General features: G+C 37.0%; 1 long non-coding RNA gene across 1 annotated transcript in view; it reads left to right on the forward strand.

Moving 5' to 3' along the window:
* LOC132194176 (uncharacterized) overlaps positions 1 to 25,032 on the forward strand; it is a 138,069-nt gene that overhangs the window by 21,078 nt on the left and 91,959 nt on the right. Inside the window, exons 2-3 of the long non-coding RNA XR_009441518.1 lie at positions 14,882 to 15,110; positions 15,283 to 15,423. This is a non-coding gene — a long non-coding RNA (uncharacterized LOC132194176). The remainder of the gene's footprint in view (positions 1 to 14,881; positions 15,111 to 15,282; positions 15,424 to 25,032) is intronic.

Below are 25,032 nucleotides of genomic sequence, written 5' to 3' on the forward strand. Positions count from 1 at the left end.
CTTTTTTGGAGAGGGATGATGCGGCCGGCCGGCCGGCCGCGCGGGGGCGGAGCCTAATTATTTCGAGCGTTGTCGAAAGGGTTGGAGCGCGACCGACTGACCACGGCGATTTTTACCTGGCGAGGATATAGGGCGCGGGCGGCAGGCGGCGGTGCGTTCGGCGGCCGACTTTAGTTGCCAGCCTATAAAAAAATATATTTACGCGTTTCTGGTCACGGGAATTTTCACCTGGTGAGAATACACACGGGCGGGCGTTCGGCAGGCGGCGGCCGAATCTGGTTGCCGAATAGTGTCGCCTGCTTATTTACGTTCAACGGCGCGCGGGTCTGCTCGGCGGCTGATCTCTGCCGGCGGAGAGAATATGCGTGTCTAGTCACGGCTCGGTGGGCGATCTCTGCTGTCGCGCGGGGATGATTTCACCTGAGTTTGCGAGCGACGGAGAGAAGATTTTCGGTGGAGAGCGATCTCGGCGGCCGTGTGTAATCACGAGCGAACCCGGCACGGCTCTAAACGACATAACGAGTTAACATTTGAATTATGTGTACAACAGAATTAAATTTTCAAGAGAAATTTTTGAGAGATATTATGTCAATACAATATTTAATTTTGGTTAATTAAGAAATTAGAAAAAATTGATTCAAATAAATTTCACGACAATAATATTTAAAAAGAATAAAGTATTGTGATTTAAGAAATGTATAATGGAGCAAATGATTAAAAAATTTGTTATACGCCGGATTTATAAAATTATGTGAGAAAAAAATTATTTTCTTTTGGTCTGGTTTTGGTAGTATTTGAGAAAATTACAAATTTAGTGAAATTTATTTTCAGAGCAAATACGCCTCGTCAAAAAGAATTGATAGGTATTATTTCTGAATAAGGTGTTTTATCCCGCGGCGCGCCAAATCTGGAACCTTCGAGAACATTTCACAAGATGTGTAAAACGTGAATCTCCGCCACCTGATGGGGATGGCCGTGGCGTGTCTCGGCGGGCTGTGTGGGGGCGCCGGGTTAAATCACGAGCGGACTACTAAAAATACAAAATAAAATTGTTCAAGCGAGATTCAATAACATTGTATTGAATTTGGTGCTGATGCAGATTTTAGGAATTTAACTACAAAATAGGACTGATAAAATAAATCAATTAAAAAAACTGGTCATATAACATTAAATGAGAAATATTTTGTTTTGATTAAGAATATTTGAGAAAAATTACGATTACAATTACAGTGAAATTTTCTTGTGCGGGGTTGAAATCTGGGTGAGGTGCGCGCGGAGTGATAGTATGGAGTTTTTTCTATAATCGGGCGTTCTGCTGTGCGGCGTGTTTCTGTTATTTTTCCAGCAAGGCATGGGGATAGAGTGCGCTCGCTTTACCGGTCGCTTTAACCTGCCTATTATCGGGGGAAAACGTCCTGCCGTTGTTTTTGACACTTTTTAATAGAGCTAATGCATTATTTCAACTTTATTTATTTATTTATTCTCCATTCAGATACAATATGAAAAACACAACATCTTAATTAAATCAAGTCAATACACAATATTAAATTACGCCAGTTAATTTTTAAGAGCAACACACAGATTTAATGAACGAAACTAAAATATTTTAATGATATAATATTAAAAAAATCGTGAATAAAATGAGTTTCGAAGTATTTTACGCATGAAAAACGCTGCAAATCAATGTTTATACAAAATTATAAATATTTTTACGCACAAATTCTGCTTCCTCGGTGCGTCTCAATCTGATTTGGACGACTGCAAATGCCTGAATTTGGCAACTTGATCGAAAGCGCGAGTAGCGATTTAATTTTCTTCTGAAAAGTTTAATCATTTTCAAACGAGTTTTATTTCTTGAGAGTATTATTGTTGTTTATTTGTCCACACTGTTACAAATACATGATTTATACATTCATGTAAGCATTCCATTGTTGAAAACAATTCATTTAAAAAAAAAAGAATTGTTGCACAAAACGGTACCACCAGTGGAAAAAGTTTTGCTAAAACCTACGATATCGAAAAGACCTCATCCGCTGTATTGACTTCCAGGCTTAAAAACATATCATCGATTAGATTCAGTCTTCGATTCACTTTCGTCATTAATTAAATTAATCAGATAAGTAATGTTCATTTGAAAGTAGATTTTTTTTACCAATTTTTGCACAAATGTGTCACATTCAATGGGTTGCAGCGGACAGTTTCAAAACTCCATTTAATAACTATCATGGCCGCATAAATTTTTTTTTTCCTTAAACAAATAAAGTAAACACATTTTTCTAAATAAAACAAATTAAATTTTTCTCCACAATTTTTAAAAATATTTACGAACTATTTGTAAAATATTTCTTGCTTTTTTGGAAATATTTTTTTCTTATTTCAATGTTATTCTTATGTAAATTATGGATTTTTATTTTTATTTTCTCTCAAAGAAAATTTATATTTTATACACGAAAAGGGAACATAAAATTCAAATTTTTTCTATTTGCACGGGAAAAAAGAGAAACCAAGAACAATTGTTAGATGCGTGAGATGTTGCGACTTTTCAATGATCTATACAAGTGAAGTCCAGAAGATGCGCTCGCATATACACCCACGAGGGTATAAATGAAAGAAGTGCGCTCACGCTGTCACTCTGTATTTGTGAAGCGTTCGAGGAGGACGTCAAAAAGATCCAAAAGTATCAGGAACAAAGTTAATCTCGCAAGCTTGATATTTTTATTTTCAATATACAGCCATGGAGTTAATGGTCGGCGAGTTGGACATATTTCAGCCATCGCTTATTCAAACTAGTGTCATCGGTGGTGACTGGCAAAATTACCTACCAGTGCAAGCAATAACAAAAGATGGCCCTATTCAGTTTTCTGTACCTGGACAAGGCTCAAGCTATTTTGATTTGAATAAAACTCTGCTGTACGTCCGATTTAAGGTTACAGACTCTCTCACTGGTGAAAAACTGGATGCAGATGCTGAATTTTCCCTGAAAAATAATGTTCTCAACACCTTGTTTGCTGATGTCAAGCTGGAGTTCAACCAGACCACGGTTTCACATTCTAATCACATGAATCACTATAGAAGCTACCTTGAACTTTTGTACAATTTCAACGCTACAGCAAAGAAAACTCATCTTACCAGTGCTTTGTACTATCAAGACACTGCAGGTGCCTTTAATGATTTAACTTCCGTACCCAACAAGAAGCGAAAATCTTTTGTGGTGGACGGTAAAGAGGTGGAGGTTCTAGGAAAATTGCACTGTGACATGCTTGCTGCAGGAAAATATTTATTAAATAACGTAGATTTGAGAGTAACTCTGACTAGAAATCCAGCAAGCATGGTGCTTCTCACAGGCAAAGATTCAAAAATCGTTCCTCAAATTGATATTCAAGAGGCAGCTCTGTATGTCAGAAAAGTGAAAATCAATCCTGGAATCCTGGTTGCACACGCCCAGACTTTAGAATCTGCGGTGGCACGTTACAATTACAAACGTGTGGAGATGTTGAATTTTACAATTTCTTCTGGATTGCAACAGAAATGCGTGGACAATTTGTTTTTGAACCGAATCCCCTCAAGACTAATTTTTGGACTGGTGAAAAATAGCGCATTCTCTGGCAGTTACACAGAGAGCCCGTTCAACTTTGAACACTTTGACATGAATTATATTGCACTGAGTGTCAATGGGCAAACGGTTGGGGCTGCACCTTACAAACCAAATTTTGAATCAGGCAGATCCATACGGCCATATCTGTTTTCATTTTACGGAGTTGGCATTCATATGACTGACGATGGTTTTGAAGTGGATAGGGAAGATTTTGACAAAGGTTACGCCCTTTGCTGCTATGATTTGACTGGAGACTTGAGCAGTTGCGAATCACACCTCTCTGTTGAAAATCAGGGCAGCTGTCGTATCGAGCTAGGTTTTGCTAAGCCCCTCCCATGCGTGGTCAATCTCATTATTTATGCAGAGTTCCCTGACTGCATTGAAGTGGATCGCTCCCGTAACATACACATTCAGTATAAAAACTAGATTCAAACAGCCACCAGCCACCTCTACATCTCTATCAAACGTACAGCTTTAGAATCAACACTCTCTTCGAGTGTATTTCGTCTAAAAATGTTTTGCGTTCTTGAACTTCAGAGTTTCCAAAATTTGAAGAGGAAACTGATTCCAAAAGAGGTTGTGGTCATAACTCCAAAGACGGTCTCAAAATACTATGTGAAACCTTCCAAACCCTTGAGTGACCTTCATCGCAAAGAAAGAATTCTTATTGGCTGGGCGACTAGAAACTATCACAATCTTGATTGGTATGCTGGCGATGTGGATATTTCTGATCTCCACTATCTACTGTACTGCAAAACGTTGTCTTATGAAAAAATATACACCATGGGCCACGAGAAAGCACTTTACTTTACCGAGATAATTGGCAAACCTGTGGAAGACTTGACACGTCTTGGATGTCCTAACATGCGTCGAAATCTAGGACCTGCTTGTAGTCTCCACTCCAAGACGACTGCCCATTGTGCCGAAACAGATGCCCAGTTTCTGGCCAAATGGATAGCAGAGAACTTAAATGAGTAATAAAACAGCTTGAAGGTAAAGCATTTCGCAGAGACAGTTTTTAAATATTTTATTGGAAAGTGGGTTGAGCCTAAACAGTGGGGGGGGGGAACTTGTATAATGGAAGGAAACACAGAAAGAAAATCACTTTTCCTTTGAAGTTTGTGGTGCAAACATCATGTACACCAACGGCCACAACACTATGTGTGACGTAGGGGATATCCCTGATAGCTGGCCTCCCCAAGGGTATGCTACAACAAGGTACAACCGAACTGAGCCAACCACTCCTATGAAATTTATCAAGCGCTTCCGGAAAGACCAGCCAAAAGTTCCACCCAATATGGACTACAAAACATTCAAGCAGGCCTCCGACGCTGAAAGAAAGAAATCGAAGCCAGACTACGAGGTTTTCGACAAGACCCGAGATATTATGCGTTGCGTTTATCCTGCCAATCGCTCTGCCAGCAAACAGATTGTGGTTGCAATGGATCCCACTTTGAAGTTTCATCCTACAGTAACACTGGCCAAAACAGGAAAACCTGGAATCAAGATGCCATACTACTCTTTTAAGGTTCTTTGCGATGCAAGGTTTTACATTGAAGATTATTTCAATGGGCGAAACGATGGCAGCCAAGTTATCAGTTTGGACAATGATATCACCTTGGAGTTTGGAACTCAGTATAAGAAACGAGTAATGACGCTTGCAGCTGCCATAAACACTAACGATACTCGCAACGTAACTATTCAAGAGCAAACTTGGACCTTTATCACCGATATGCTAGACCTATTGGACCATGTGTTTAGCGAGCGTGAAGGTTGGACCTATGAGGCTAAACGTTTGTACGAGGTGCTGCTTGAGCATTGCAGGGCGTATAATAAAAATGTAGAGAACCTAACAGACATGTCTCAACTTGAAAAGTTTTTGAAAACTGTAAATCTTCATGATTTGTACTTTACTCCTAGTGCAGACTGCACGATGGATGTGAACAGAGCGTTCATGGAGATGAAAAAATTTTGCCAATTTGATCTTGCTGGGTCGTTGTAAAATATTATTGTACCAATAAAACTTTTCATGAAAATGCACTTTCAAATGTAAAATTTGCAACTGAACCTCGAAATATATTTCTATTTAGTTTTTCTTGGCACTTTGCAATATATTAACATAGTAAATTTAAATACAAGGGGGTCGTAGGAGGAGTCCACAAGTAGAGGGGGATTGTTATCAGACATATAATGTGTTTCGTGATAGCTCTTTTCATTTGATTATTGTACTTCAAGCATCATGGATGCCAGAGGCCAGATTGTTAAACCAAAAAATCATCATGTACGTGTAGCTACTAAAAGACCAAACATAGTGGTTGATACGCCAAAGAGCTTGTTCAGGGTCATGAGGCAGGCAAAAGTTAAAAAGCAAGAAAAACGAGCCTCCGACCTGGCTGACCTTGAAAGAACCCCACCTAAGAAAAAGAAGCAAAGGATATACCATGCAGAGAGCCCTGCTATTCTGCGTTGTAACTACGTTATAGGCAACTTTGCTACGCATCATGTTACAGTTGCAATGGACTCTGACTTTGAATTCTTTCCCACGGTGTTTTTGGCACCCAGAGGAGAGCAGGGTGTAAAACTGCCTCACCATGCGTTTAAATATTTGTGTGACTACATGTTGTACATTGATTCCTACTTCAATGGGGAAAATGAAGGAGGGCAATACATTAATTTGGGGCCTGATACGTCTGCAGAGCTTCACACGTTGGACGGCTACCGTGTAATAACCTTTCTATATGAAGAAGAAGACTCGACATATAAACGCAAAGTAACCATAAATGGTCATATTTGGTCTTGTGTCTACAACATGATGGGGTTACTGATGAACCTGTGTAACCAGCGCGAAGCATGGGCCGAAGAAGCCCAGCTTTTGTATGAGGCGTTGCTTGAGCACTGCAAGACACGTTTTTCCAATGAAGACCCAGCAGACCTGATTTACCTTGAAAAGTATATGAATACACTGCACCTACAAGAGTTGGACTACACACCTCGTTCAGACTGTTCGATGGACGTAAACAGAGCTTTCATGGAGATGAAACTTTTTTTCCTTAATCGTTTAGTTGATTCTATGTAAATTTTAAGCAATTTAAAAGTTTACTTTCTATGAGATTTGTATCTCGTTCAGACTGCACAATGGATATGTAAATAGAGCTTTCATGGAAATGAGGATTATATGCCTGATTTATATAGGTAATTCTATGTAGGATTGCTTAATTTGTGTATGATTCAATTTGTTTGATTCAAAATCAATTAAATAGTGCCTAAGACATTGATGGTAACATAAAATACTATAAAATAATCATTGATATTGAACAAACTGTATGCTCCATTGAATATTCAATAAATGAAAAGTTGTTTAAAACGTAAAAATAACGCTTTTTAAATTGAATAATCATACCATTTAGCAATAAGGCCAATTTTTTTTTGCAGGGAAATTCAATACTTTTTATTTTTAGTAACGTAAGTCTTGAATTGCAGTTATCAATACCAAGGAGGCATTAGTGAATAAGTTGGTGCTCAACGTTCTTTGCGTTCTTTGCTTTTGTGGAGCTCTATTTTGATGACACAGTCAAGCTCGCCGTAAACCAGAGACTCTTCATGATCTTGATATTGGTCAGGGCACGTTTGCTCCAGTTCAGGGTGACATTTTGAATTTTCGCATTTCACCGTGTTCTCCGAGTGAAGGATTTTGGACCGATATTGACGAAAAATTCTTCAGCATGCTTAAGGTTCCAGCTCATAAAAGACCAAAGACTCGGCTCATCTTCATAGTATTTTACGTTGTGGGCTTGTCACTCTCGATCGTCATGGGTGTAATGAAGGTGAAAAAATATTTGTTGGAAAACCAGTTTTATTACATGGGCCAAATTTTTCGCTCTCAATAATTACCAATTCTCTTTTATTGACCTTTTTTGCATAAGCTTTATACTGTAAATGTATAATTTAGCTTATATCAAAATTAAATAAATTTGAACTTTAACTTGCGCATCTAACGATTGTTCTTGGTTTCTCTGGCCAACCTTTTTCCCGTGCAAATAGAAAAAATTTGAATTTTATGTTCCCTTTTCGTGTATAAAATATAAATTTTCTTTGAGAGAAAATAAAAATAAAAATCCATAATTTACATAAGAATAACATTGAAATAAGAAAAAAATATTTCCAAAAAAGCAAGAAATATTTTACAAATATTTCGTAAATATTTTTAAAAATTGTGGAGAAAAATTTAATTTGTTTTATTTAGAAAAATGTGTTTACTTTATTTGTTTAAGGAAAAAAAAAATTTATGCGGCCATGATAGTTATTAAATGGAGTTTTGAAACTGTCCGCTGCAACCCATTGAATGTGACACATTTGTGCAAAAATTGGTAAAAAAAAATCTACTTTCAAATGAACATTACTTATCTGATTAATTTAATTAATGACGAAAGTGAATCGAAGACTGAATCTAATCGATGATATGTTTTTAAGCCTGGAAGTCAATACAGCGGATGAGGTCTTTTCGATATCGTAGGTTTTAGCAAAACTTTTTCCACTGGTGGTACCGTTTTGTGCAACAATTCTTTTTTTTTTAAATGAATTGTTTTCAACAATGGAATGCTTACATGAATGTATAAATCATGTATTTGTAACAGTGTGGACAAATAAACAACAATAATACTCTCAAGAAATAAAACTCGTTTGAAAATGATTAAACTTTTCAGAAGAAAATTAAATCGCTACTCGCGCTTTCGATCAAGTTGCCAAATTCAGGCATTTGCAGTCGTCCAAATCAGATTGAGACGCACCGAGGAAGCAGAATTTGTGCGTAAAAATATTTATAATTTTGTATAAACATTGATTTGCAGCGTTTTTCATGCGTAAAATACTTCGAAACTCATTTTATTCACGATTTTTTTAATATTATATCATTAAAATATTTTAGTTTCGTTCATTAAATCTGTGTGTTGCTCTTAAAAATTAACTGGCGTAATTTAATATTGTGTATTGACTTGATTTAATTAAGATGTTGTGTTTTTCATATTGTATCTGAATGGAGAATAAATAAATAAATAAAGTTGAAATAATGCATTAGCTCTATTAAAAAGTGTCAAAAACAACGGCAGGACGTTTTCCCCCGATAATAGGCAGGTTAAAGCGACCGGTAAAGCGAGCGCACTCTATCCCCATGCCTTGCTGGAAAAATAACAGAAACACGCCGCACAGCAGAACGCCCGATTATAGAAAAAACTCCATACTATCACTCCGCGCGCACCTCACCCAGATTTCAACCCCGCACAAGAAAATTTCACTGTAATTGTAATCGTAATTTTTCTCAAATATTCTTAATCAAAACAAAATATTTCTCATTTAATGTTATATGACCAGTTTTTTTAATTGATTTATTTTATCAGTCCTATTTTGTAGTTAAATTCCTAAAATCTGCATCAGCACCAAATTCAATACAATGTTATTGAATCTCGCTTGAACAATTTTATTTTGTATTTTTAGTAGTCCGCTCGTGATTTAACCCGGCGCCCCCACACAGCCCGCCGAGACACGCCACGGCCATCCCCATCAGGTGGCGGAGATTCACGTTTTACACATCTTGTGAAATGTTCTCGAAGGTTCCAGATTTGGCGCGCCGCGGGATAAAACACCTTATTCAGAAATAATACCTATCAATTCTTTTTGACGAGGCGTATTTGCTCTGAAAATAAATTTCACTAAATTTGTAATTTTCTCAAATACTACCAAAACCAGACCAAAAGAAAATAATTTTTTTCTCACATAATTTTATAAATCCGGCGTATAACAAATTTTTTAATCATTTGCTCCATTATACATTTCTTAAATCACAATACTTTATTCTTTTTAAATATTATTGTCGTGAAATTTATTTGAATCAATTTTTTCTAATTTCTTAATTAACCAAAATTAAATATTGTATTGACATAATATCTCTCAAAAATTTCTCTTGAAAATTTAATTCTGTTGTACACATAATTCAAATGTTAACTCGTTATGTCGTTTAGAGCCGTGCCGGGTTCGCTCGTGATTACACACGGCCGCCGAGATCGCTCTCCACCGAAAATCTTCTCTCCGTCGCTCGCAAACTCAGGTGAAATCATCCCCGCGCGACAGCAGAGATCGCCCACCGAGCCGTGACTAGACACGCATATTCTCTCCGCCGGCAGAGATCAGCCGCCGAGCAGACCCGCGCGCCGTTGAACGTAAATAAGCAGGCGACACTATTCGGCAACCAGATTCGGCCGCCGCCTGCCGAACGCCCGCCCGTGTGTATTCTCACCAGGTGAAAATTCCCGTGACCAGAAACGCGTAAATATATTTTTTTATAGGCTGGCAACTAAAGTCGGCCGCCGAACGCACCGCCGCCTGCCGCCCGCGCCCTATATCCTCGCCAGGTAAAAATCGCCGTGGTCAGTCGGTCGCGCTCCAACCCTTTCGACAACGCTCGAAATAATTAGGCTCCGCCCCCGCGCGGCCGGCCGGCCGGCCGCATCATCCCTCTCCAAAAAAGTGTGGTGGTTATTCCGCCGTAGAATGTATACTTCTTTCACCCTTCTATACTACTGAATAAAACTGAAATCTTCTAGGTCATCTGCTGTATGTTAGTCTATTCCACTATAAATAGACGCAATTGTCAAAAGTTGTAAAATTTTATATATTGTTAAGTGGCAAGCGAGATGCGCGTAATAAGCCTCTCTTCATTATTGCCCCTCTCCGCAGGGCTGGTATACGACTTGATGATGGGCCCTTTGATGTGACCGCCTTGTCATATAAATAAGTATATGGAAGATTTCTAGCCACAGGCTCTTTTCTACTTAAGGGACCTCCCTTGTTGTTGATGATGATGGTGCTTTGCTAAAAAGATATCAATCAAAATCTGCTCTCGCGCGTACTCCCAAAAAGCTTCTCAATTTGCGCGCTGAAATAATAATAAAAAGCGCAGGCCCTTCTCATGTATAATAAAAGTGACATCATAAATTTAAGTTTTATTATGCATTAAGGATACATGTGAGGCGGACGCATTAATTTTGTTAAATTGGCTCTGACACCCAGCGAGTTTATAACACAAGCAACAGTGAAAAGTGGACAAATTTGAAGTAGTAGTTCAAAGTCATAATAGGAAATTTTGTTCCTTTTATATTAAATTTCATCTTTGATCCTTTTATCAAGAAAAATACACAAAAATTAGTGTTAAGGTAGAAATGAGGCATGTTTTTACATGGAAAAAGTGGATTCCTCTCAAAAATTAAACCAGGAGACAAAAGATAAAATTTTCGTATCAAAAACCATAAGCATGATTGGTTACCTCGCTCAGTTTCTGAATCCACGTTAAATTCCTTTGTGGAATAATTTGTGTAAATTGTGCAGTTGAAAAAATACTGTGCTGTTTGTGTTTTCAATTTTATTTTGTCCTCTACTATGTACTTTTTTTTGCCAAAATGTTCCTTTTGAACTTTTTGTACAGAGCGAAAACAGGCAGGAAATTTCCAAGGAAGGCGCGTCCCAGCAACTTCAAAGAAAAAGCCCCCCCGTGGCGAACAAACAATTTTACCAACGCGCCAGGGCGGATTTTTTGATATATTGAGCAATTATATTCAAGTCGCAAACAAACACACAGAATTATGCCTTAATGGTTGTTTAGAGAGGCTTAAACAATAGTTGTCTGCCTAGAGGCGTGCCATAAATTGGCCCTGGTGCTGCACAAAGAGAGTGAATATAAAAGGAGCTAGGCTACCATAAACTGAACCAACATGTGTCTCTTTTCCTGGGCCGCCGCGTCAAGTTATTCGGGGTGCATAAAACTTCACACACGCCGCGCGCACTGCATTGTAAAACCTCATAAAACACACGTTTATACCTGCAGGTCTAGTTTACAGCCCCTATTATAAAAGGAAGGTTGCACAGACGGAATTGCACCGAGCTTAATTAAATTTTACAATCGGACAGGCGCCTGAATTTTTAATCGCGGAGAAACTTTTCTTTTCCCTCTCCTGACAGCTTCAAATTGGAGTTGTTTATGGCCATCCCTGTGCTGTATTTACAACAACACCCAAGCTTGGAATAGCTCTCCAGGGGAGAATTGCATTATGCAAGGAAAGAGGCACCCTATACATGAAAATAATATTGTTGCCAGGCGAGAACAAAGACCAAAAATTCTTGTTTCCTCATGTACGTGTCAGTCAAGGAAAGAATTAGATTTGGGCAAAGATTTGGTTCAAATATTTCTGTGGATGAAATAATAGAGATGGTATTTTAAAGAAATAATGGAATGACAAAATTTTATTTGTTAAATTCAAATTCAAGAGAGAAACTATTTTTCAAACTTTCTCCATATGTGCTAAATTTTTAATAAGCTAAAAAGTAACACATTGACATGGGTTTTAACCGCAAATTTTTTACAGCTATTAAATGTAGTAGAAATTATATTAAAGGAACTAAATGTTCTTATTATTAGTCAAAGAATAATATAAATTTTAAAATAATTTATCATTTCTCAAGAGCTTCTAGAACGCCTCTTTGATTTTCTCGTAGATATTCCAGGCGCTCCGGATCTGATTTCATGCTCATTAAATGTAGACATTCAATAAAAATATTGAATAAGCTTTTGATTTTTGAAGACTGATATCGACATATTTTTTTTATTATTATTATAGAAAATCAGAATAAAAATAAACAGGTTTAATATGAAATTTAATTAAAAAATGTCTTATGAATTTTTTTAAATTTTTATAAGAGAATGATCATGCCTATTTTTAATTTGAAATTAAAAATTTTCATCATTCAATGACTAAAAAAAATTTTAAATAATATTTAAATTCATCAAACTATAAATCTTTTCCATTTGTCTGCCATCATATTATGAAAAATCCCTTTATTTAATCCGCCATCCATCGGTTTGATTTTTATTCACTAGTCTCTTTACATTTTTCATCAACCATGACAAATTACATTCCAGAATCCACTTATCTGCGCGCTCAAAATAAAAAGGCTTAAGGATAATCCTGAAAAATGGCAAGTCTCGTTACTGCTCCTTTGATGGCTGCACAAAACGGTCCGGACACGGTGGCGCTAAAAAATCATCCCGTCATCGCCAATTTGCTTTCGCATTGAGAATTCGCCGCCGCAAGGGGATCGGGATTAAAAAAAAAACGCAGTCTCGCTCTATACTTGGCTACAAGATCAAAGGGCGAAATTGAAATATCGCGACTTTGATTTCCAAACAGGCTTACGAGCAATTTGGCCGTAGTTGTTGTTGATCGACAGAGGGTGGCGTCCCAACTTATTGCGTCGACTATTATTTTATCTGTTGTACTTTGTTGACGCAACGTTGACAGGCCAGGGGCAAATAAGCGCGCGTGTTTGAAAAACACGTTGCACCCCCTGCACGCTCAAATGCCTAAATTGCCCTCTCATCTCTTGTGTTGTGTACATTGTAGCTGTCAATTCGCGTTCCCACAATGCAGCCCAGCTCAAGTGCGATGTTGAAATGCAGCTGCTTATTGTCAATTAGCACACACTCTGGAAACACAAGGTTTGCGTCTCTGTCTGTCCTGCCTGTCACTCAATCTGCCTTTAACTGGTGCCACTGCAGCCTCTCTACAAGAGGGCCAAGAGGCGGCCACCGTATAGACTTTGAAATTATAAAGTGTCAAAACAAAAAACAAAAAAACTGCTATATGGAATAAAAAAATTGAATTTCTGAAAAATGAACGAGAATAAGCCATTTAGTTGCAAACCATTTAGGTGAAACTATTTTTAAATTTTTTTATTAAGTAAGTTCTGATCATGAAAAAGGGCACCGACTGTGTCCGAAACCGGTAGCGCTGCTTTTTCTGACAAAATTAATTTTTTTTTATGTGGAAAATCTCTAATTTCACTTTCAGTTCTTCTCTATCAAATAAGTTTTGTTATTTGAAACAAAAATTTCATTTTATTTATTAAAATTATTATATCCAATCCTTTCAATCTCCACTCCGAACAAAAAATTTATATCATAAGAACAAAAATAATTCAAAATAATTTTATGTGCCTTCATATTTCATAAAAATTAAAAGTCATCTCCCCAAATTTCTAACAAAAACCTCTTTTTAAATAAATTAAAACTCCAAAATGTTACACATTACTGATCTAGATATAAATTTTCTACTTTTCCCTGCTATTTTTTTCTTTTCATTTGTAAATTTTCTAAAAATCTATGTGACGATTCAGTGCTTACAACGACACTAGTATTAATTAAAATTATATAATCTTATATTGGGCATCAGCCAAGCTTCATCGTGTTATCAGTTGGGCAGAAATATTTATTCACAACAACGGGCACGTCTTCATTCAGAAAACGTTTTCACTGGCACTTCTTCTCACTTGAAATTTACAGCCGATGAGTTGCTTGTGTCAACACTAACAGAAAAATATTTGCCATCGTTTGAAGTTCGCCGCGCGGCGCAGCCATGCTGTGAAAGGCGACAGTCTGCTCCGTGGTGCGTATATGTATGAGAGAGCGGCATAATTTTATTTTGTTTATGCAGCCAGCGTCAGCCTTCATAGCCATAAAACACTGTAAACGTCCTGTGAATTAAGAATTCACAGCTTATTTAGGATGCCGCCGCGCTGCGTTCATTCCCATGCAGCCTGCATCTCGCCGCGAGTGCTCGCCTCTCCATATCAATTCAAAATTATATGCGCGCGAGATGTTATTCGCCCGGAGTTGCTGGCCAAAAATAATTTCCAGTCTACCAATTGTGAAATATATCTGTTAAATGGAGTGGAATGAATATTTTACATGAAAAGTTGAAAATAAGGCTTTTAATCGCAAAAAAAATTAATGGTATAAATTGAAAGTACTTTTGAAAGAAGATTTAATCTGAGCCACAGTATGGAATGAGTTACCGTTTTTACCCCAAAATATTCAACTGTTTTTTTCTTTTTGACACCATTTTAATCCCCGCTTTTGAATTGATTAATGCGTTTTGAATTATGTGAATTATTATATTATTTTGTCGATATTTATTTCAAATTTTCACATGATTCCGCCAATTTTGATTGAATCACAGGCAGCTAAAATTCATTGCAGATGTAGGCAACTTTACAAAATACAACAGCGCTGTAAATTTTATAATTTGGCCACTACTAAAATCCAAAATTGATTGATTTTAAAATTTACAATACAATTCTTTGCAATTTAAGATACTGGAAATCAGAATTATTCAAACAGTTTGCGGAATTAATTTCAATGTAAAAATTTGTTATGTTGGTACTCCTTTGTTGTTGTTGTTACAGTCTTATGTCTTATTACCTTGAGCCATCAGCGCGTGCAGCCAGTTCAAGGCCCAAGTTCAGCGGATTGTTCATAGTGTGTTCATTCGTGCCTTCTCGAGACTCTTTTTCCCATAATAAGTTCTTGCGGGCCGCTACCGTCCTTCAAGACCATTGGAGGTCCTGAGGCCAAGGCTGAAGACGGTGTTCCGAGCTTCAAACGTTCCCAAAACCAACCAGAATCTTTCATGAGGTACATACAAAATGTACATTACACTAAAATACATTATGTATGAACTCATTAAAAAATGTTGTCAATGACAACATATTATATATATTGTATTTTTCCCTCTGAAATTTTTGGTAAAATTCATTTGCTAATTACTCAGTGACCATTTCTCTTAATAAATCAATTAAAATTTCAGTCGGTGGAGCCGCAGAAGATTGAAGGACCAAGGCAGAAATCAAAGGGAACGTTTTGAACAGGGTTTGAAGACAGAGAGGGAAAGCAGACCCCATCAACCCACACCCTGCTCAAGACCAGCCAGTGCTTGACCTTCAATAAGGTCAGTGGTTTCTTTTTATAATATTTTTAATTTTAATAAAATATTGGAGCCGGAATACAAAAAAAATATTGCTCCGCGGACAGCAGGATAGAATTCATCTCTTTAAATTATCACGGTATGTCTTTTGTACAGGGAGAGCCTGGTATTTATTTCCAGTTTACTCCCTCTTTTGATCCCTAACCATGTAGAAGGAAAGACTCCCCCTAAAGGTGCATGCTGACCTGGCACAAAACCCACTTGTTGTCCGTATCGGTGCGTTTGGGAACTAAGCTCGAGACAAGAAACTTGTCCTGCCAGAAAGTTGCATCCCCTGCTCAACCGCAACCCTCTACAATTGTATGCCAGTCTGGCAGTTTGAGGCAATTTGTAGCACAAAACCGTGGTTAACTTTCGTGTTAAACGTGATTAAGATTGAAACTGAGGACGTTGGTGCCAAACATCGAATAAAATTCACTATCTAATATAAATAATTTCATAAAATTTTGATAATTGATTCTAAAGGTCTTTTCTCAGCCTCAGCTACTTTCATAAAATTTAATTTTACTTTAAACACTCAACAAGAGCCTCAAAAATTATTTCTGATATTATACATAAAAACACAAATATAGTTCAGATTAAATTTTTTTTAAATACCAATTATTTAAAAAAAAAACCAATGAATTCGATGAATGGTCAAATCGAACCTGAACTTGTAGGCTTGAATTTACCCACTTTTTCATTTCATTAAAAATATATTTTTATTTAACAATCGATTGAAAAAGATTAATTGAATAGTTCTTTAAATATAAACCAGAAAAGCAAAACTTTTTCAACGTCCTGTTGAAATCGGCCCAAATTGCCGTCAACAAAAAATTACCAACCTTTGTATTGCGACTGAAGTCAAAATCAATCGGAGCAAAAAGCAACCGACGGTAATTAGTGATTTATTTTCTACTAATTTCATTGTTCGGCTGTCCAGCGGCTGTCAGGCGGTTTGAAAAGCGGTTGATGATTGATTTAAGACCGCACAGCAGAACAGGCGCAGCCGCAGCATTCTTGTCAAGCAAGTGGCGGCAAAAAACCTGCAACCGGCGACGGCTGCTCTTTTTCTCTTATTTATATACATTTGAGTGAATCTAAGTCGCGGGTTTGTTTCGCGTCATTTGTATGTAAGCGGCGAGTCTCTTTCTTTTCCATTATACAAAAATGGCTCAACTACTCTCTCTGTGTGGAGAGCAATCGCGCGGATCTCGAGAGCGCAGCCGGCCATTCATCGGCTCGGATCAAAAGGAATCGGATGGGGAATAAAATTTTTATTTCAAGTGGATTGCACTGTATCTTGCATCATCAATCACTATAAACTGGTGCTGGGAATTTTAATCAATGATCCGCGCCGAGCTACAGACGAGCGCAGAGCACACACAAAGTCTCGAGAAAGATCTGCAGATCGAACCGCAGATGGTTTGAATTAATGTTTGCAGATCAATCTGAAATCTAAGCAGCGATATAGATTTTGAATTTAATTTAATTAATATAAATTTGGATTTTAGACGTAGATTTTTTTACTCTATATATATGAAGCATCACTATAAAAATAAAAATAAATATCTGCCAATATTAATACAATGCAATGTTATGAAATAATTTAATTTTTTTTTAAAAATTTTATTTTTTAACTGTTGAGAACAAAATGTTCTAAATCCCAAATGATGTTTTGGCACGCAGGTCAACTTAATTACACTTGTATTTTTCCTAAATTTAGATAATCATGTAAAATCGGTTTATAGGACATTCATTATTGCAAAGAGAAAATTTTCCCAGCAAATAATTGTCAAAAAAAATTGCAAAATTTTTAAGATTAGAATTGCAGTGAGCTGAAAATTATCTTAAATTTACTTTTTTCAGGATTTCTATTTATTTAATTTTGGAATTTTAATATTCATGAATATTTTCATTGCCGTAAAAATTATAATTCTTCCTAAAGCACCTTGTTTAGTTTTGACCTTTGAAGTCTCTCAAGACAAATTGATTACCCGTCACAATTCACACCGCCGCGTCTGTGAAACAATCTGCGCATTCTCGAACGATATTAACCTTTGGCAGCGCAGTCGAGATTATTGCACATTAATTATGCGGTTGCGTTGCATTTTATTCTCCAGCGCGCCGAGCATAAATTACACGGTGCGGCGAGAGAGAGCGCGCAAATTAATTTAAAGGTCAAACTGTCAACGCGCGCGAGAGTGATGGACGCAGACGGATAAACCGCGAAAATAAAACGAGCGAGCAGGTTCCGCCCAACGGAATAATATTCATTACTTTCGTATGCACCGAGTGTTTTATTAATCACGTGAGCTGCCTACGTTAATAGCCGCGGCGAGCCATCAATAAAGCAGGGAATACATTTCGAGAGTCGCGCTTTATAAGTGGCCGCGCGGACAATGGACACTGCAAAAAATTTCTTTCTCCGCGACGACTCGTCATGTGTACGTCTCAGTCATTTTGACAGGCCGTCCAGTCGCGCGGCTTTCTCTGAAGATTGCTTTTAGAACAATGAAGTGATCCATCATGCCAACTATTGAGCACTTCCGTAACGGCAGCCATTGTCACACTCGCGCATTTTATGTGCTGCAACCATTGTCAGCCCAAACAGCGTCAAGTGAATTTCAATGAGGCGCGGCCGCCGGCGAGAGTTGCTTGCTCGGCCCCAATTCACCGCGGCAAAATATATTCACCAACAGCCAATATAGTTTTGCCATTCGCATTGAAAATTAGCAGCGAAATTTAATTATTTATGCATCCATGATGAGCTTTAAATGATTTGTTTAAAGTTTTCATTAAGAGCTACTTTTTAATATAAAAAATATTTGTTATAATTAAAAAAAAATTATAATAAATTTTTCAATCCAAATTTTAAACAAAAATAATAATACAGTCTGAACTACATTACAGATAAGCCCTAGAATAATTTTCAAATAACATGAATGTTTTTCCTTATTGACGAGTTTTTTAATAAAATCCTTTCCATGTGTTTATTGAAACTTTGAGTCAGCTGGAAATTATTTTATTTTCCTGTGATAAAAAACAGATGATTTGATGAAATTTTAATTGATTTCAATCCTACCAGATATCAATACAAAATTTTTTTTTTCGGCAATTTCTAATAAAAAATTTAATAATTCAGTATACCTGTGAATGAGATTCCTGCATCGAAATAGAAATTAACTCTATAAATAATATAACTTAGCGCATTTTAATATCAAATTGTTTAATTAAAATAAATTTGGTAGATTGGGGTACTTTTTTAATTTTTCATCTGATGATGATGAGACGTAAAAAATTGTAAAGTTTCAAAATTCAATCATATATTTTAAAATTGTCATGAGAGGAGTGAATTCAAATGATATAAAATAACAAAGAAACTTGTATAATTACTTCCTTAAATTCAGAATTCAGAATTCAAGCAACCAGGAAAGAGAATTGATGCTCTCAATTTAAAATTATCCAGCACAGAGTTTCCAAACTTGCTCATGTTAAATTTTTTTATATATAATCAATTTGCAACACAATGGCTCATAAAATCCTAACAAGCTTAAAAGCCCTGCTCTCGCCGCATAAAATTCAAACGCGCCGATGGTTGGAAAGTTGGAATTCACGCCGAGCACGTTCAATGGCTGGGCCGCTCGTTTGATTTTTTATTCACTTTTTCATGTAAAAAGTGAAGGCGTCGAATGGAAAAAAGGGACCCTCTTGCAGTTTACACAGCACAAGACACATTTCACGCTTTCTCGGCCGCTCTTTTATATATCTCGTGAAAGATATATGGACGCGGAGAGAGGCTGCGTGTAAATTTTCCAGAAGGCGCCGCGTTTTTTTGCCAGGCTAATTGATGTTGGCTGTCTGGCGCGAGAGGCATCAACTTCTCTGAGCGGCAGCCGCACATCAAAGAGAGAGGATTTTTATTTACAAGCTGCACGATGCATGCTGCTGATGACTAAAAGCTTGTCTGTAATATATTTATATGGCAGGGTGTTGAATGAGATGTGTTTTTCTTTCTGCTTGATCTTTTCAACTTCTGTGTGCTGCCGTTATAATAAGAAAATAACACGGCGGCGGCACAGAGAGGCGCCTTATGTCAAAGACAAAAGAGCAGCCGCGCTTCCATCCATCCTCTCTCTCTCTTCTTTATAGATGGATATGCGGGATAAAAAACATATTACAGCAGCAGGGGCCTCGCGGTGGATGCGCTGCCGCCAATCTGCTCAAATACCGCCACGATGATGTGTGCTTTCTTTAAAGTGAAGATGAGAAGAAGCGAGACCATCTAAAGTGGCGACGCCAGCCATTAATTTCAAAAAAATTCAGAATCACACTTGCATGAAAAAAATAATCAAATTTTATACTGTTTAAGAGCTCAAAACTATTCTAGATTTTTTTTATTCAAATTGTATTGCATAATTTCTTAAATTTTATCTTAAAAAATAGTAGAAATATTTATTTGTGCGGCGCAATTTTACTTTTCGTAAGGGAAAGGACTATTTTAAAATAAATTGTATGCTCTAAATTTTAACTGAAGAAAAATAGGTGATTTTCCTCAATTAATAAATGCAATTCAACTATGGGTGATTCTCAAATATGTATTGTTTCAGGTGCAGTGCCTAAACAAATTTCGTTTGGCCTTTCAGTTATTTTTGAGCTGACAACTTAAAACTATACACTATGCTCGAAACCACACCTCTGAAGTTTCCTTCAATAATTTCAACTCTTGAGGATTATTCATGGTGGTCTATCAGACTGATGAATGATCAAATTAAATTTGAGTCAATTGGGTTTTTGTATAAAACAACTTAATTTTTAATATTTCCCAGAAACCTTTTTAAAAAGAAAAGAATATTGAAAAAATTGGAAAAACTGTGTCTATAGCTGTGCCAAAATGAGACAATTTTTTGGGGGAAAAAAATTTGAATCAGGCTAACTTATTTCTCAAATTTTTCTCTCAGCTGCAAACGGAAGCAGTAGATTTTGTAGAAATTGAATTAATTATATTTTTAAAGAATTTCCATTCAAATATTATAACACCAAATTCAGTTTAGCAGAGAAAAATCGAAATTCAATGGAAATTGGTGATATTATATCAACGTAGATAAATCGTCATAAAAACGTCAAATAAGACTAATTACGAAGGTCTATTTTGAGATTATGGAGTCTCGCTAGTTCCGCCACTGAGTGTTTGAAGTCTCTCAACATGTTCAACATGCCCATCTCACACTTCTCCTCTCTCTTTGATGGCTCCCATGCACAGCAGGCAAATGTCTATCAGCAGCTTCTTTATTTTTGCTTTTATCCGTCTGTCACTGGGCTGTGCTCGCGCCCCGCTCCTGAAAGCGCCGCCGACCGCCCCTGTCCGAACTCGGATTTTCTTGCAAGCCCGAGTCCCGCGGCTCGAGCGGCCTGGACCGCCGTCATGTTGTATTGGCCTTGTCGATAGACGAGAGACTTTCGACTGATCATCAAAGGCTGCAGTGCGCTCGTCTGTTATTCGAGGTGACGGCTGATTCAATTATACACCTCACGCCAGGCCGCACTCGACGCTCGTCAGACATCAACGCGCGCTGCACCAGAACACAGACGGCTTGATCCAGACCCACTGATTGCGATGATTAATTGATTTGTGCATTCCGAGCGACTTGTTCCTATCAGATCGGACACGCATTCTCACGCATTAACATTTTTAAGTTAGTTCGACATCACAATAAGTTTATTTTACCAATAAATATTTCCAAAACAGCAATTTTTTATACTGGAAATTGTGCGTTTGAAAGAAAAAGGAAGAACAAACTTCAAAGTAATATAAGGACTTATCTTAATGAGGCATATAAAACAATTTTATTTTTAAATAAATATGTTATAAATGGTTATCAGATTTGTTTTTTTAATTAATTTTTAACTCTGTATTTTTTTTTAACATGGAATTTTTGCTTTATCAACAGAATTGGTTTGAATTTGAAAAAACGTTCACTTATATTTTATTTTTTTCCCCCTAAATCATTGAACAAAATTTTGTTCTACAAATAGAAGGAATTGTTGTTGGGAAAAATGGTACCACCGAGATCAGAACACATCCGCTGCAGTTATTATTATCTGTGTAGCTATAAATTATATTATATTTTTTGTAAAAAAAAAAAAAATGTTTGTTGAATATAAACTTTATAGTTAGGGGCAATTTGCATTTTTTAACTCTTGAGCTGCAAGACAAGTGTAGGTTTTTGAGACTTGTCTTGCATTGTAGTGTCGGCCTGTGAGCTCTTGTGTCTGTCTCTGCTGATGGACTCCATGATCCTTGGTAACTAAAGAAAGATAAATGTAGCAATCACGAATTTGCAGAGAGCTGTCAGCGGATCTGGATATGTATCTGGCATCAGGTGAAGTGCGGGGAGGCAAGTGAGCGGTTTGATTGACAGCAGAATGCAGGCGGCCAAGTTAAAAGGGCGCCGCCTGTTCATTGCACTCGTGGTGCTGCTGCAGGTAGATAAAGAACCTTCCTTGAAAGAAGCCTGAGAGTTAGGGGCTGTTTACTCTGCAGGCGTGAAGCATTGTCAAAAATGACACACTGCCAACAAGCCTCTTATATAGACGCGCCCGTGTGGTCTATGCGATGCCATTGATGGCACGCAAGCCAGGATGTCGATACAAAATTGATGGGTTTTTTTCGCTGCTCACTGTGGGGGGAAATATCAGGAGGACCTCTCAGTTCAGGAAGCTCAGGGTGGATGTAATAAAAGCACGCCCTAGTGGATTTTCTACTGGAACCTTCTAACAAGAGTTGTGCTGGCGAGTGCAAAATAATGTTTTGCGAAAATAGCAGTTGAGAATTTTGAAGTTTTTTCCTGAAAGTTGCTTAAAGAATTAAAAAAAAATGCTTTAAAAAAAATATTATTAATGGTATTACGCCGGTAAAAAAACTTATGCTTACATGAAGAATAAAAAAACTTATTTAAAAATTTTTTGCAAAAAAAAGTCAATTTTTTAGTAAGGAAATCTTATTGTTGGTTATTATATTTGGAAATTTTTTAATTAATCAAACTTAGAGGTGCTCAAAGAAAAAAATCTCTTCAGGCCAATATATCAAGAATAACAAGTTGGTTCTGGTTCTTGTCTGCGCTGAGCCAATATTGTTCAGGGTTTGCCGCGAAAGATGTGTGTTGGACCCTCTGAGCAGCAACAATGACACAATAGAAATCGCTCACCTGTGCCCAGGAATGCGCCATAAATCTCTGTGGCCAGCAGGAGGCACTTTTGCTGCCGCCTCAACGAGCACAATTTCAATAGACCCAATCTAATCTGAAATATATGGCCCGTGTTCTATTCCAAGAAAGTATACCATACGCTTTTTTTTATTTTTCCATTTCAAACGAAAAAGAAATACACAAAAATAATTACCCAGTTTTGAAAGGCCAACCCGCATATTTTCCACCAGTTTTCTTTGACAAAGACAATTAAGCTGTCAAGCACCGTGTGCCCTTATTTTGTCAGGTTCATTATTTATGTGTGTTTTTTTTTTTAATCAAGAATGAGTTTTCTTCAACAAAAATTATCTAAAAAAAGTTTGGCTTAATTTCATGCTGTCAAGTCCTTTCGGCGATAAAAATGTGAAATACGAGGAGCTGATAATGAAAAATTTTTGTGTCCAGTTAAAAACATACTGCAGGAAAGCACATAAATAACTCGCCAACAATTATAAAAGCCTAAATTCACTGCATAAATTTCATTAATTTTCTTCTAGTTTGAAAATATTATTATATTCGTTACTTAAACTTTCAATAAAAATGACTAAAATATGTGTAACCAATAAAACACACCGAGAGTTTATTGTTATTATTTATATAAGGAATTAATTAGATAAATTATAAACCGGCAATTCCAGAGATACTGATTCCTTATTTTTTTCTTTCAAATTGACTAAATTGACGTTGTTATAGACTCGACTGCCCTTCCTTGTCCAAATAGTATAATTTCCCTATCAGCGGTAATTTATAGTGGCGCGGCGGCGAGTTTTTTTTATCTTGAAAAGGTCAGCCTATCATTAAAACAATTTTTCTTGTCGGCCGTCTTGGAGAATAGAGCCTGGGCTGTCAGTATGTGTATAAGGCAGGCGAGGAGCCGAGGCTGTTATTTCTTTGAAACACCCATTGTTAAAAATTGCTTTGACAAGACAGGCTATTCATGCGCCGCCAAGAGAAGGCCATTTAACTTTCTGCTCAAAGGAATAAGTGAGTGATTGCGCTCTGTGGCTGTGCGAGCGAGCTGAGCTGGAGGGCCATAGGGCGCTTCACACCAAATGAAATGATAAATTCGCTCGTAATTCAGACCCACTGCGCGCTTTCAGGTGGAAACTGCCGGGGAAAACGAAACTGCTCAGGGAAGTGAAAAAAGCTCCTTCTCTACCTTTTCAAAAGTTGCTGTCCTTCATTAAAAATTCAATTAAAGAAATAAAATAGTAAAGGTGCAAAAAATAATTGCTGTTCCACCATAAAGATTAGACGTTTGTGAAAACATCTAGGCAAGACGATTGTTCTTCATTTTTAAATCTTGTAAAAAACATACTTATTCCTCTTTCTTGCATCAACTGAGCATATCTTTGAATGAGTTAATTGGATAGAAAGTTCCAGGAGATATTTAAATTTAAATTACTTGCAACCAGCTTGCAACTATTGTTTAATTGATTCGAGCAGAGTTCTAAAAAATTAAATATTGAAAGAAATTCATTGGGCAAACTGATTATGAGGTTTGGAATTTGAGTAAGTTGATTTAAGTGAATCGTGATTTTTTTTTTTAAGTCAAGTCAGAGCAATGTTGAAGTTAATAAATATTTGAAAACTTATAAGAATTTAATCCCTCTATCAAAATTACAACAAAACCAATTTGAAACCTCATCGTTTTCATATTATAGCATTATTGGGTTAATTGAATCTAAATTTTTATAATGCTAGGCGGCTTACGGGAAATTAATTTTTTATAAAAGCCATGATTTTTGAAACAACAAATTATTATTAAATTTTCCTGCAAAGAATTTATTTCAATTGATTATAAAAAAATGTCAGAAAATATTTAATAAAACCACATCTTTCACTTCCCCACAGACACAATGCTGCTGGAAATGGAGAAACGAAATCCACACATAAAATTGTTATTATTTCCTGAGCGGGTGCGGCATCAGGATTTATATTATAAATCTTTTATTTTTCCAGGGAAACGTGTCAGTGCGGGCGCAATATTTCATCTCATTATTGCCAGCAGATCCATTATTATCGTCGCGAACACAAATTACCTCGCATTCAGGCCTGGCTGAAATAACACGCAGCGGGCCATTCATTATTTGGCCACTTTTGAAAAATGGTCAGCGCGCGATTTCTCTCTCTCGCTTTTTATTCGGAGGCAGCCAGACAAGGAGATTTCGTTATGGTTTCCGCAGCTGTTGCACGTGTATTTAACCGTGATATTGACGGCAATATTTCTTTCGCCGCCGCTGCATGCAGTCTATATTTGAGTTCCACTCTGCCCATAGTGCACGCGTGTGGTCCCTTGAACAATGACACTCTGTCTGACTCTCGGCGGGCCATTAATCTGAACTAG

Source organism: Neocloeon triangulifer, unplaced genomic scaffold, assembly GCF_031216515.1.
Source record: "Neocloeon triangulifer isolate White Clay Creek 2 clone unplaced genomic scaffold, ASM3121651v1 ptg000006l, whole genome shotgun sequence".
NCBI classification, from domain to species: domain Eukaryota; kingdom Metazoa; phylum Arthropoda; class Insecta; order Ephemeroptera; family Baetidae; genus Neocloeon; species Neocloeon triangulifer.